General features: G+C 34.8%; 1 pseudogene; it reads right to left on the reverse strand.

Annotated features, from left to right (window-relative positions):
* Positions 1-1,374: 1,374 nt before the first annotated feature.
* LOC125847218 (uncharacterized) lies at positions 1,375-4,612 on the reverse strand (annotated as a pseudogene).
* Positions 4,613-9,652: the final 5,040 nt, after the last annotated feature.

Here is a 9,652-nt window from a genome sequence, read left to right on the forward strand (position 1 = left end):
AGAAGGGAACCCATGCAACCTTACAAATTCCTAAATATAAAGCTTGGCATAATCTTCTGATGAGAAAGAAGTCTTAACGGGAAGTAAGTGAGCCAGTTTTGTCATTCGGTCCACAATAACCCCAATTGAATTAAATTATCAACGGGTGCGGGATAAACCTTTAATGAAGTCCACATTCAAATCTTCCCACTTACATATAGGAATACTAATGTCTTGAGCCGAACCACAAAATTTCTGTTTCTCAACTTTCATTTGTTGACAATTCAGACATTTAGCCAAAAAATTTACAATATCCTTTTTCATCCCATTCCACCAATATAATTCCCGCAAATCACAGTACATATTGGTAGTTCTTGGGTGAATAGAATACCGAGAACTGTAAGCTTATGTCAGAATCTAATTTCTCAACTCATTGACATTTGGAACACACAGCCAACCTGGATATCGAAGTGACACCTCTCCCTTGGGAGAAAGCCTAAATAACATTTTTGGAAACCGACTTATTTAATTCAACTAGCGCCAGATCAAGATCTTGCTTAGCTTTCACATCTGGTACAAAATACGATTCAGAACTATTATGAATAACTATACCACCTTTATTTGAATCAACCAAGCACTACACCATTTTTGGTCGACGGCCATCCCAGTAAAGTGTAGCCTAAACTAGCAAAAAGTGTGGCCTTTGATAGAAGGCTACACTTTTGTACTTTAAGAAACACTTTTCCAGGGGTGCCCAAAAGTAGCGTTACCTTAGAGTTTAGGCAACACTTTTCAAGTGTTGCCTTATTAGCTACGCTTAAAAGCGTAGCCTAAAAGGCAAAATGGAAACGCTTTTATGTACCTCAAATAGCAACATTTCTATCTCATACAACTACACTTTTTAAGCGTGGCCTTAGCTTCCTTATTGCCCACGATTTGTAAGTGTTGCCTTTTCTATCTAATGTATGACAACAATTTTAAAGTGTTGCCTTTTCTATCTAATGTATGACAACACTTTGAAGTGTAGTCCTTGCCCATGTGCATACCACAATTTACAGTCCTATGGCTACACTTTTAAGTGTGGCCATATCATTTTGGCTATAAAATATTTGTATGCCACAATTTCTAATTAAAAAACACCAATATTATTTTGCAATAAATAATCTCAAGCATTAGATTGGCTCATAAGTAATTCAAATATATAGATTTGCAATAAACTTCAAAAGATAGTACGTCTTGTACGTACTTACACATACTTATACAACAATATTCTGAATATGTGTACACAATTGTTCAAAAAGTACCCTTACAATAGTTCAATATATTCTAGCAAAGAATATATTTCACAAAATCAAACATAATGTATTCAAACTTTTACAATAGTTCAAAAACTCTTTTCACTTCAATGAGATCAAATTGACTTGTAGCGACCCTTCAAATTTGATCACCTCCATTTCCCTACACATTTAGAATTTACGACAAATCAGATTGCAACAATTATAGAAGAGGCAAAGAGTTCCACATTCCACATTGCACAACAGTTCTGGATTTTAAATATTTACGGAAAGATGTGGTCCAATTTGTGAAGCTGCACTATTTTTCCAACAACACCCTCATAATCACATAGTTATCAAAAAACAGAGGAGCTGTTAATATTGTTATTACATTTAATGGGTGGTGATTTCCTTGTATTTCAACTCTCCTTTGACAGGTATGCTCACACTCAACATTAGCATCTTATTTCAACTCTCCTGTTTTCTATTCCCCAATCCTAGTTTTTAAAAGTTTTAGTCATTCCTAGTTGAATTTACCAAAAGCATATCATGCACACATGCCGTATGACTCCTTTGCTAATTTCTCTAAGATATAAACTTCAATTTGCTTGATGATGGCCTAATAGATCTTCATGTTATGAGAGAATATATGATACTAAGACCAAAGTTTCAGGGAATGCATATCCATTAACTTACCAGAAATCTGGAAGTTACAACTTACAAAAACCTTTTTGGGTTTTTTATTATTTCCTTCCGGAAAATAATGCTTTGGAAGGGACACAAAATGAGTCAGCTGCTTGTTGAGTTGATTTGTAAAAGACATCAAAAGTAGATGTTTAGCTATATGAATCCTAGATGTTAAAGATAGGCATGAAACCTTATAAAACAACAACTATACATCAATTCAAAACTAGTTGCTTTAGCTATATGAATCCTCAATATTCATATTCATTTCAATACCTGATGGATTTCCAGATTCCAGATTTCCAGATTCCAGATTTCCAAATTTCCAGATTTCCAAATTTCCAGATTTCCAGATTTCCAGATTTCAGATTCCAGATTTCCAGATTTTTAGATTTCCAGTGTGCAGCTTTAACGGAAAATGTGTGAACTTTAACAGAAAACTGTTTATCATACTGCACCTCCGGATCTTGTCCCGACCATTCTTGCGACTCAAATTCACTACCAGCCCATGGTTTCTAATCAACCAATCTTGAAACCCAATGCAAATGTAGAATTCACATGCTCATCTACTTGGGATCAGATTAGAGAGAAAAGAAACAAGCTCACAATTTTGGTCAACAACATTAAAAGACATCAAAAGTAGATGTTTAGCTATATGAATCCTAGATGTTAAAGATATGCATGAAACCTTATAAAACAACAACTATACATCAATTCAAAATTAGTTGCTTTAGCTATATGAATCCTCAATATTCATATTCATTTCAATACCTGATGGATTTCCAGATTCCAGATTTCCAGATTTCCAGATTTCCAGATTTCAGATTCCAGATTCTAGATTTCCAGATTTTCAGATTTCCAGTGTGCAACTTTAATGGAAAACGTGTGAACTTTAACAGAAAACTGTCTATCAAACTGCACCTCCGAATCTTGTCCCGACCATTCTTGCGACTCAAATTCACTACCAGCCCATGGTTTCTAATCAACCAATCTAGAAACCCAATGCAAATGTAGAATTCACATGCTCATCTACTTGGGATCAGATTAGAGAGAAAAGAAACAAGCTCACTATTTTGGTCAACAACATTTCAAATGTTTCTGCTGCTATAAACCAGTAAAAGACACCATTGATCACAATTTTTTGGTAGGGCACTTTGCTAGAAATATCTATAATATTTATGTTGATTCTCTAGTGATTGATAGTGATTATAAACCTCTTAGAAATATGATTATGAGATGGTGGACTACTATCCAATCATTTGCTACTCGGCTAAGACAAAATTAGGCTAACAATGATATCACTACCAAGCAAGGACTGTCGACTGGAGCCACAACTACACATACAAATCAGCAACCAAATCAGGAGGTAAGACACTCAACTCTACTATTTCTACTCATAATAACTATCATAGTCTTGTTGTGCAAGATCAAACCAACAGCCAACAAGAACAACTAGACAAAGTTGAGGAAAATACAGTTGAGAGGTTTCAGAAGAGAGAAAGAGAGAGAAAAGCCTTAAGGAACCAGCAAAATACCTTTTGAAGAACCGAATCATGAGTTGACCCTGAAGAATGTGGAATATTTTGGCCTCTTATAGCTTGTGCGCTACTTGCATCAACAGGTGAAACAAGGTTAGATCCAACAAGCCCTGGTATATCTTGAACATTCAATGCAGGGTTGTTTTGCAGCAATTGACAAAAAAAATGTCGCATTTCTACTCTCATTTCATTCATTTCTTCCTTCAGAGAACTGATTTCATTAGCATGCTTTTGTTTTAGCTTGTTAGTTTCTTCATCTTCTTTCAGAGAACTTGTTGTCACTGATCTGCCATAGCACCTAAGTCGGCCAGGCTGCTCCTTTCCAAACACTGCCCTAAAGGCATCATCAGCTATTTCCCCAGAATTTTGACGATTCTAAAGTTCAGTCTGTTGAATAAAATTAACATCCATAGTTAACTGTAAGAATTATTTACTTTATGGCTAAAAGCAATTTATGATTTATTTGTTAACTTTAATTTACCTTCCTTCTGGCAAAGAATTCAAAATAAAATATATTTAATATGTCCTCGTACTTGCACAAGAAGAAGAAGAAGAAGAAGACGACATACTTAATATAATTCAATGGAGTCACTCTCCACAATATATAATGTTTTAGTCTAAACTAAATTCACCAATAATCCTCTTTAAAAAACTTACTATTGCAACTTGGGTATCGGCCTGAATTTCCTTTCCCGTCTTTGTACGGGTTGCAATAAACATTTCAGGCTGCGATGGTTCCTCGTTGTTTTCTTTTGTTGCACGCTACAAATTATATCAAAAGAAATTTAAAAAATTCAACATCTTCTAATAAAGTATGAAAAAATGAAATTCATATGTCTGCTAAGTATATTACCAATGCCACGCGTACTCTTGCAAAATTAATTGGTCCCATTCGATGCCTCCACCGTTGTTGTTTCCTATTTTTAGAATTCACCTCAGATATGGCCTGTAATTAAATTTTATAAAAAGAGATGTTTGAATCGATAAATCAAAAAGAATAGAACAGATATGATGCAAAATATGTCAAAGAATAGAAATGCACTATTTTAGCTTTACTTGAACAGTTGGGTGTTTCCAGTACTTGATCAACTGGCAGAATTGAGCTTCTAGAATGTCATCAGGACGTTTCGCTAGCATATCCTCAACAACACTATTTTTATCAAAACATCTCTCTTTAATTTTTTGTTTGTGTCACCTCCAAGCATCACGAAGACCAGTCATCACCCACTTCTTTCCTTCTACTGGAATTAGGAATTTGGACTATGCAAAATAAAATATATTTATCTTCATTAGCAAAAAAAAAACAATAAAAAATGCAATCTCAAAATTGATTGTTCTTACATTGATATATTCCCACATGAGCTTTTTAATATCTTTTGGCACCGCATGCCAACTAGTGTACATCAAGTTGATGAATCTAGGATTTCTTGCAATTGTTCAGATAAAATTGGTTAATTCCGACACTATCTTATCGGTTGGTCCCACTGCTTGTCCTTTATCAAATGTCACCTCCTCCCTTTCTTCCAAACTTCTTGCATGAATATTCTTACATGTTGTTTTTCCTCGAACTTGTTTTTGCTTCGATATCCCTAGATTGATGTAACAGCCAGGAAATAAGAAATTTCTTTTATAATGAGTAATAAATCTTACAAGATTTAAGACATACCTTTTGTACTACAATTAATGTCAACTTCCTCATCTATAGCACACTCATCCTCGCCGATTTCTTCTTGATCCTCAACAGCATCCAATCATTTATTATGTTCATGAATAGAAGGAGCAGACATATACTTGACATCGGCTACTGTATGGTTAATCTGTTTTCTTTCATCACCTATGATTATCCCTTGTTGCTTCTGAAACTGATCAAGACTAGTAGCTGGTATGAGTGACTTCTTCTTTACCTGTTTCTTGTTTGGTAGATCATGATCAATATCATGTTCTTTGTGTATCTCTTGTTTATTCAGAAACTGATCAACATTAGTGGCTGGTACGACCAACTTCTTCTTCACCTGTTTGAAGCTTAGTAGATCCTGATTATCATGTTGTTCCTCTCCATTACCTAGTGTTGTTCCAATCACATGTACTAAAGAAGTAACACCTTCCTTGGACGACGTTTGGAACCTGAAGTTGTGCATAGGAGGTTTAAATCCTTTCTCTTGAATGGACTCTCCAGATTGAAATAACCTCGGTTTATTTTGTCCTTTCCCTACAATCATATGTGAAGTACTAAGTTCTTCCCTAGAAGATGATTGAATCACTGATTTGTGGCCAACCAATTCACTTTTTCCTTGTTGTGGAATGAAATCCTCGGAAGTCTTTCTTTTAAGCGCGATTGGTACATGCTCTTTCTTAGCTTTATTATTGCGTTCGTTCGCAACATGTTCTCTCTTAATCTTAAATGTGTTGACCAATTCAGCACATGAGAGGTATTGCATATCAACATCCAGATTCTTCAATGGACTTTGAGCTTTGTTTGGATTTGAACCCTTTTTCTTTAGTACTGCTGATTGATTCATTCTTGTCGCTTTGTTTTAATCTCTTTGATTTATTTTCTTGTAGTAAGTAAACCTACAAAATAATGATCAGAAAAATTAACTGGCCAGAATTTTATATGTGCAGGCAGTAATAGAAGAGCTCAACTCTTACCAGAATTTCCAGCACTGTATTATGGTAGATTGCAGCAGCTGAGTTTAGTGCAAGCTATAACCTACTATATGTATTGTAAATTGATTATATAACATGTACACTAACAGGAGAATAAGAAATGTTAAAATGCAGAGCATTCAGTCACAAAGATGCTAGTGAAGAGTGTTCTGTTTCAAATACAAACATATTGGTCCCAAATGTTCCTGTAACTAAAGAAGATCATTACTATGGTTACAACAGTGAGTAGAACTTTCTCATGGAAGGGAGCAATGACTATAAGCCCAAGACAGCAGGGGGTCTGAATGTGATTGATATACCTACATGGAACAAGGCAGCAAGGGGTCTGAATTGTTGTTGGTTCAAGGTTAGATCCCAAGGCAGCAGTTCATATTATGGTTGGCTTTACATAGAAAACTGTCAATAGTGGGTAGAGTGCAGAAATGGAGAAATAATAGGTTGTGAGTCATTCACTTGCTTATTTACAAATAGCATCAACAAAAATGTTTAAGACACAGCTAGAATTTAAATATATATTTTTGACAAGTAGCTTGAACATAGAACATTGATTGCAACCCCATGTTTTTAGCTTAGATGCATATGCTTAATTTAACTTGCATCCGGAACTAGTTTTTCCTCAATACATACAGGACAAACATTTTTCATCACTGTAGCCATTGCTAAGGGCTCATCTATGATGAAATTAGTAAGCAAGTAGTATTAGTGATATATTTGATAGTAAATGATACCTCATTCGTCTTCGAGTCAGTAGCAATGTAACCTTCAGATACAGATAAGCCTACAAAGTTCTGAAATGCAAGAACACTTTTATCAGAAGCAAAGGACATTCAATCATAATAATGTTCTATCTTATTCTACTGTCTTTATCCCACACCAATCACTCAACAATAAGCCACTGCAATTTACTAGCACCATACACACCTCCTCTCACTCTCAGCACCAAAAAGAGAGGCCAACACGAAACAACAATAACTAATACAACATCTTTTCCAGGTTAATACCAATAACAACAGAGAACTAACTTGACAACACCAAGTAGTTTGATAACTGTACCAGAAATACTACAGAGCTCACTGTTTTGCCTCTAATGTCCACTACCTGATAATAACAGGAAACAAATAAGTGTATAAATAACAACAACAATTCATATTTACATGTCATAAATTAGTTTGATAACTGTACCTGTAATAGTGCAGAGATTACTAACAAATAAAACAATAGTAAGCTAGAAGTACAGGTTCCTCAAAATAATAATCAGATAAGAAGCCAACATAAATTACTTAACCAAACAACAATTGGGAGCATGAAAAAAGCCAACAGAATACTTAAAGATTGTAGCGATCTAATCTTCAATTCCACATATTAGATATCTTAATGTGTTTGTACCAAAAGAACAATTAAATAACAAAACAGTAAGTGAGCACTATATGATCATCACAAAAATAATGAAACTCATGGTGCGTCATCTTCAAACTCTTCTTCAGACTCATCTTCAAGCTCATCTTCAGACTCATCTTCATACTCATTTTCAAATTCATCTTCATACTCATCTTCAATCTCTTCTTCGAACTCATCTGCAGACTCATCTTCCAATTCCTCTTCATACTCGATTTCAAGTTGTTGAGTAACAAATTCTTCTGAAGGCACATCAATAATTGTTTCTGGTACATCTGTCCTTGTTAAGAGAACTTCACCATTATCTTTTGGTACAGATGGTCCCATCAAATGTTCAGATGGCTCATTTTCATAACTTTGTGGGAGATTAGATTCAACTTGATCACTCATGTTAAACAAGTCTCTCGGAACAGTCTTTATAACATAATGTCTATCTTGATCATATGGATCTTGCACATAGAAGCATTGGTGTACTTGAGATCCAAGCACAAAAGGCTCTTCTTGAGAGCATCTCTTGTTAAAATAGACATAAGTAAGGCAATAAGTATCATTTTCAACCTCATACCAATCGCACATAAATAGAACAACCTTAAAATGGCCGTAATAGTCTAACTCAACAATATTAACTATTCTACCATAATAAGTCAAATCTGCAGCAATCAGATTTTTATCCTTCGAGCTTGCAAAACTTGTAGTTGAGGCAACTAGTGTAACACCACTATTTTGTGTTTTACGCGTTGCATCACGCTGCCTAACATGAAATCTATATCCATTGATGAGATACCCATAATATCTTTTTGCAACAGAATTTGGTCCTCTAGACAATTGTTTTATCAAATCAGGCACATCCTCTTACAAAATACGAGTTTCAAACCATTGAGAGAAGTTTTGACAATGGCTCTTGGCCTTGCTCCATTTAGATCTTCGTGGCTGATTATTAACCTTTTGCTGATGCTCTATACACAACATGTACTTTTTTTGTTAAAGCAATAAATAAAATAATTTAAAAATTAATTATACAAAAAGAATATTATATTCAAATTAAGGTACCTAATATATTGTTGAACCTCATCACAATTTCCCAATAAGAATGCATGTGCCTGACTTAGTGACTTGTTATCTAAAATGAGTGGATCAGTTTTCTTTGCTCCTAAAGGAACTCCTTTGATAGGAAACAAACTCACAGTTTCTGCATCACTTGGGTCACATTCATCATTATTTCGGGCTCTTTTGTTAAATCTGGTATGCACACCCCGATGTAGATATTTGGAGAATAAATTCATACAATCTATTCCCACTCGTGTCTTTGCTATGCAATCTTCTGTTTCGGATGTATGATTTGAATGTACCCATTTTCTTTTCTGTGGAATACATCTATCGATTTTGAACTGGACCTCCTAATCTCACTTCATTCGCCAAATGAATAGCAAATGAATTATTATATCAAAAAATATAGGAGGAAAAATTCGCTCCAACTGATTTTATTGTTTCTATGATCTCCACTTCTAAGCAATCCAGTTCCTCCAATGTGATTACTTTTTGACATAACCGACGAAAGAAGGAGCTAAGACGAATCAACGGAATAGCCACATGATCAGGAAGAATGCTTTTAATTGGTATTGGAAGCAAGTATATAACATGAAATGAGCATCATGGGTTTTATAACAAGACAATTNAGCTGCTTGTTGAGTTGATTTGTAAAAGACATCAAAAGTAGATGTTTAGCTATATGAATCCTAGATGTTAAAGATAGGCATGAAACCTTATAAAACAACAACTATACATCAATTCAAAACTAGTTGCTTTAGCTATATGAATCCTCAATATTCATATTCATTTCAAAACCTGATGGATTTCTAGATTCCAGATTTCCAGATTTCCAAATTCCAAATTTCCAGATTTCCAGATTTCCAGATTTCAGATTCCAGATTCCAAATTCCAAATTCCAGATTTCCAGATTTTCAGATTTCCAGATTTCCAGATTTCAGATTCCAGATTTTCAGTGTGCAGCTTTAACAGAAAACGTGTGAACTTTAACAGAAAACTGTCTATCAAACTGCACCTCGGGATCTTGTCCCGACCATTCTTGCGACTCAAATTCACTACCAGCCCATG

The sequence above is a fragment of the Solanum stenotomum genome, chromosome 12 (genome assembly GCF_019186545.1).
Source record: "Solanum stenotomum isolate F172 chromosome 12, ASM1918654v1, whole genome shotgun sequence".
Lineage (NCBI taxonomy): Eukaryota > Viridiplantae > Streptophyta > Magnoliopsida > Solanales > Solanaceae > Solanum > Solanum stenotomum.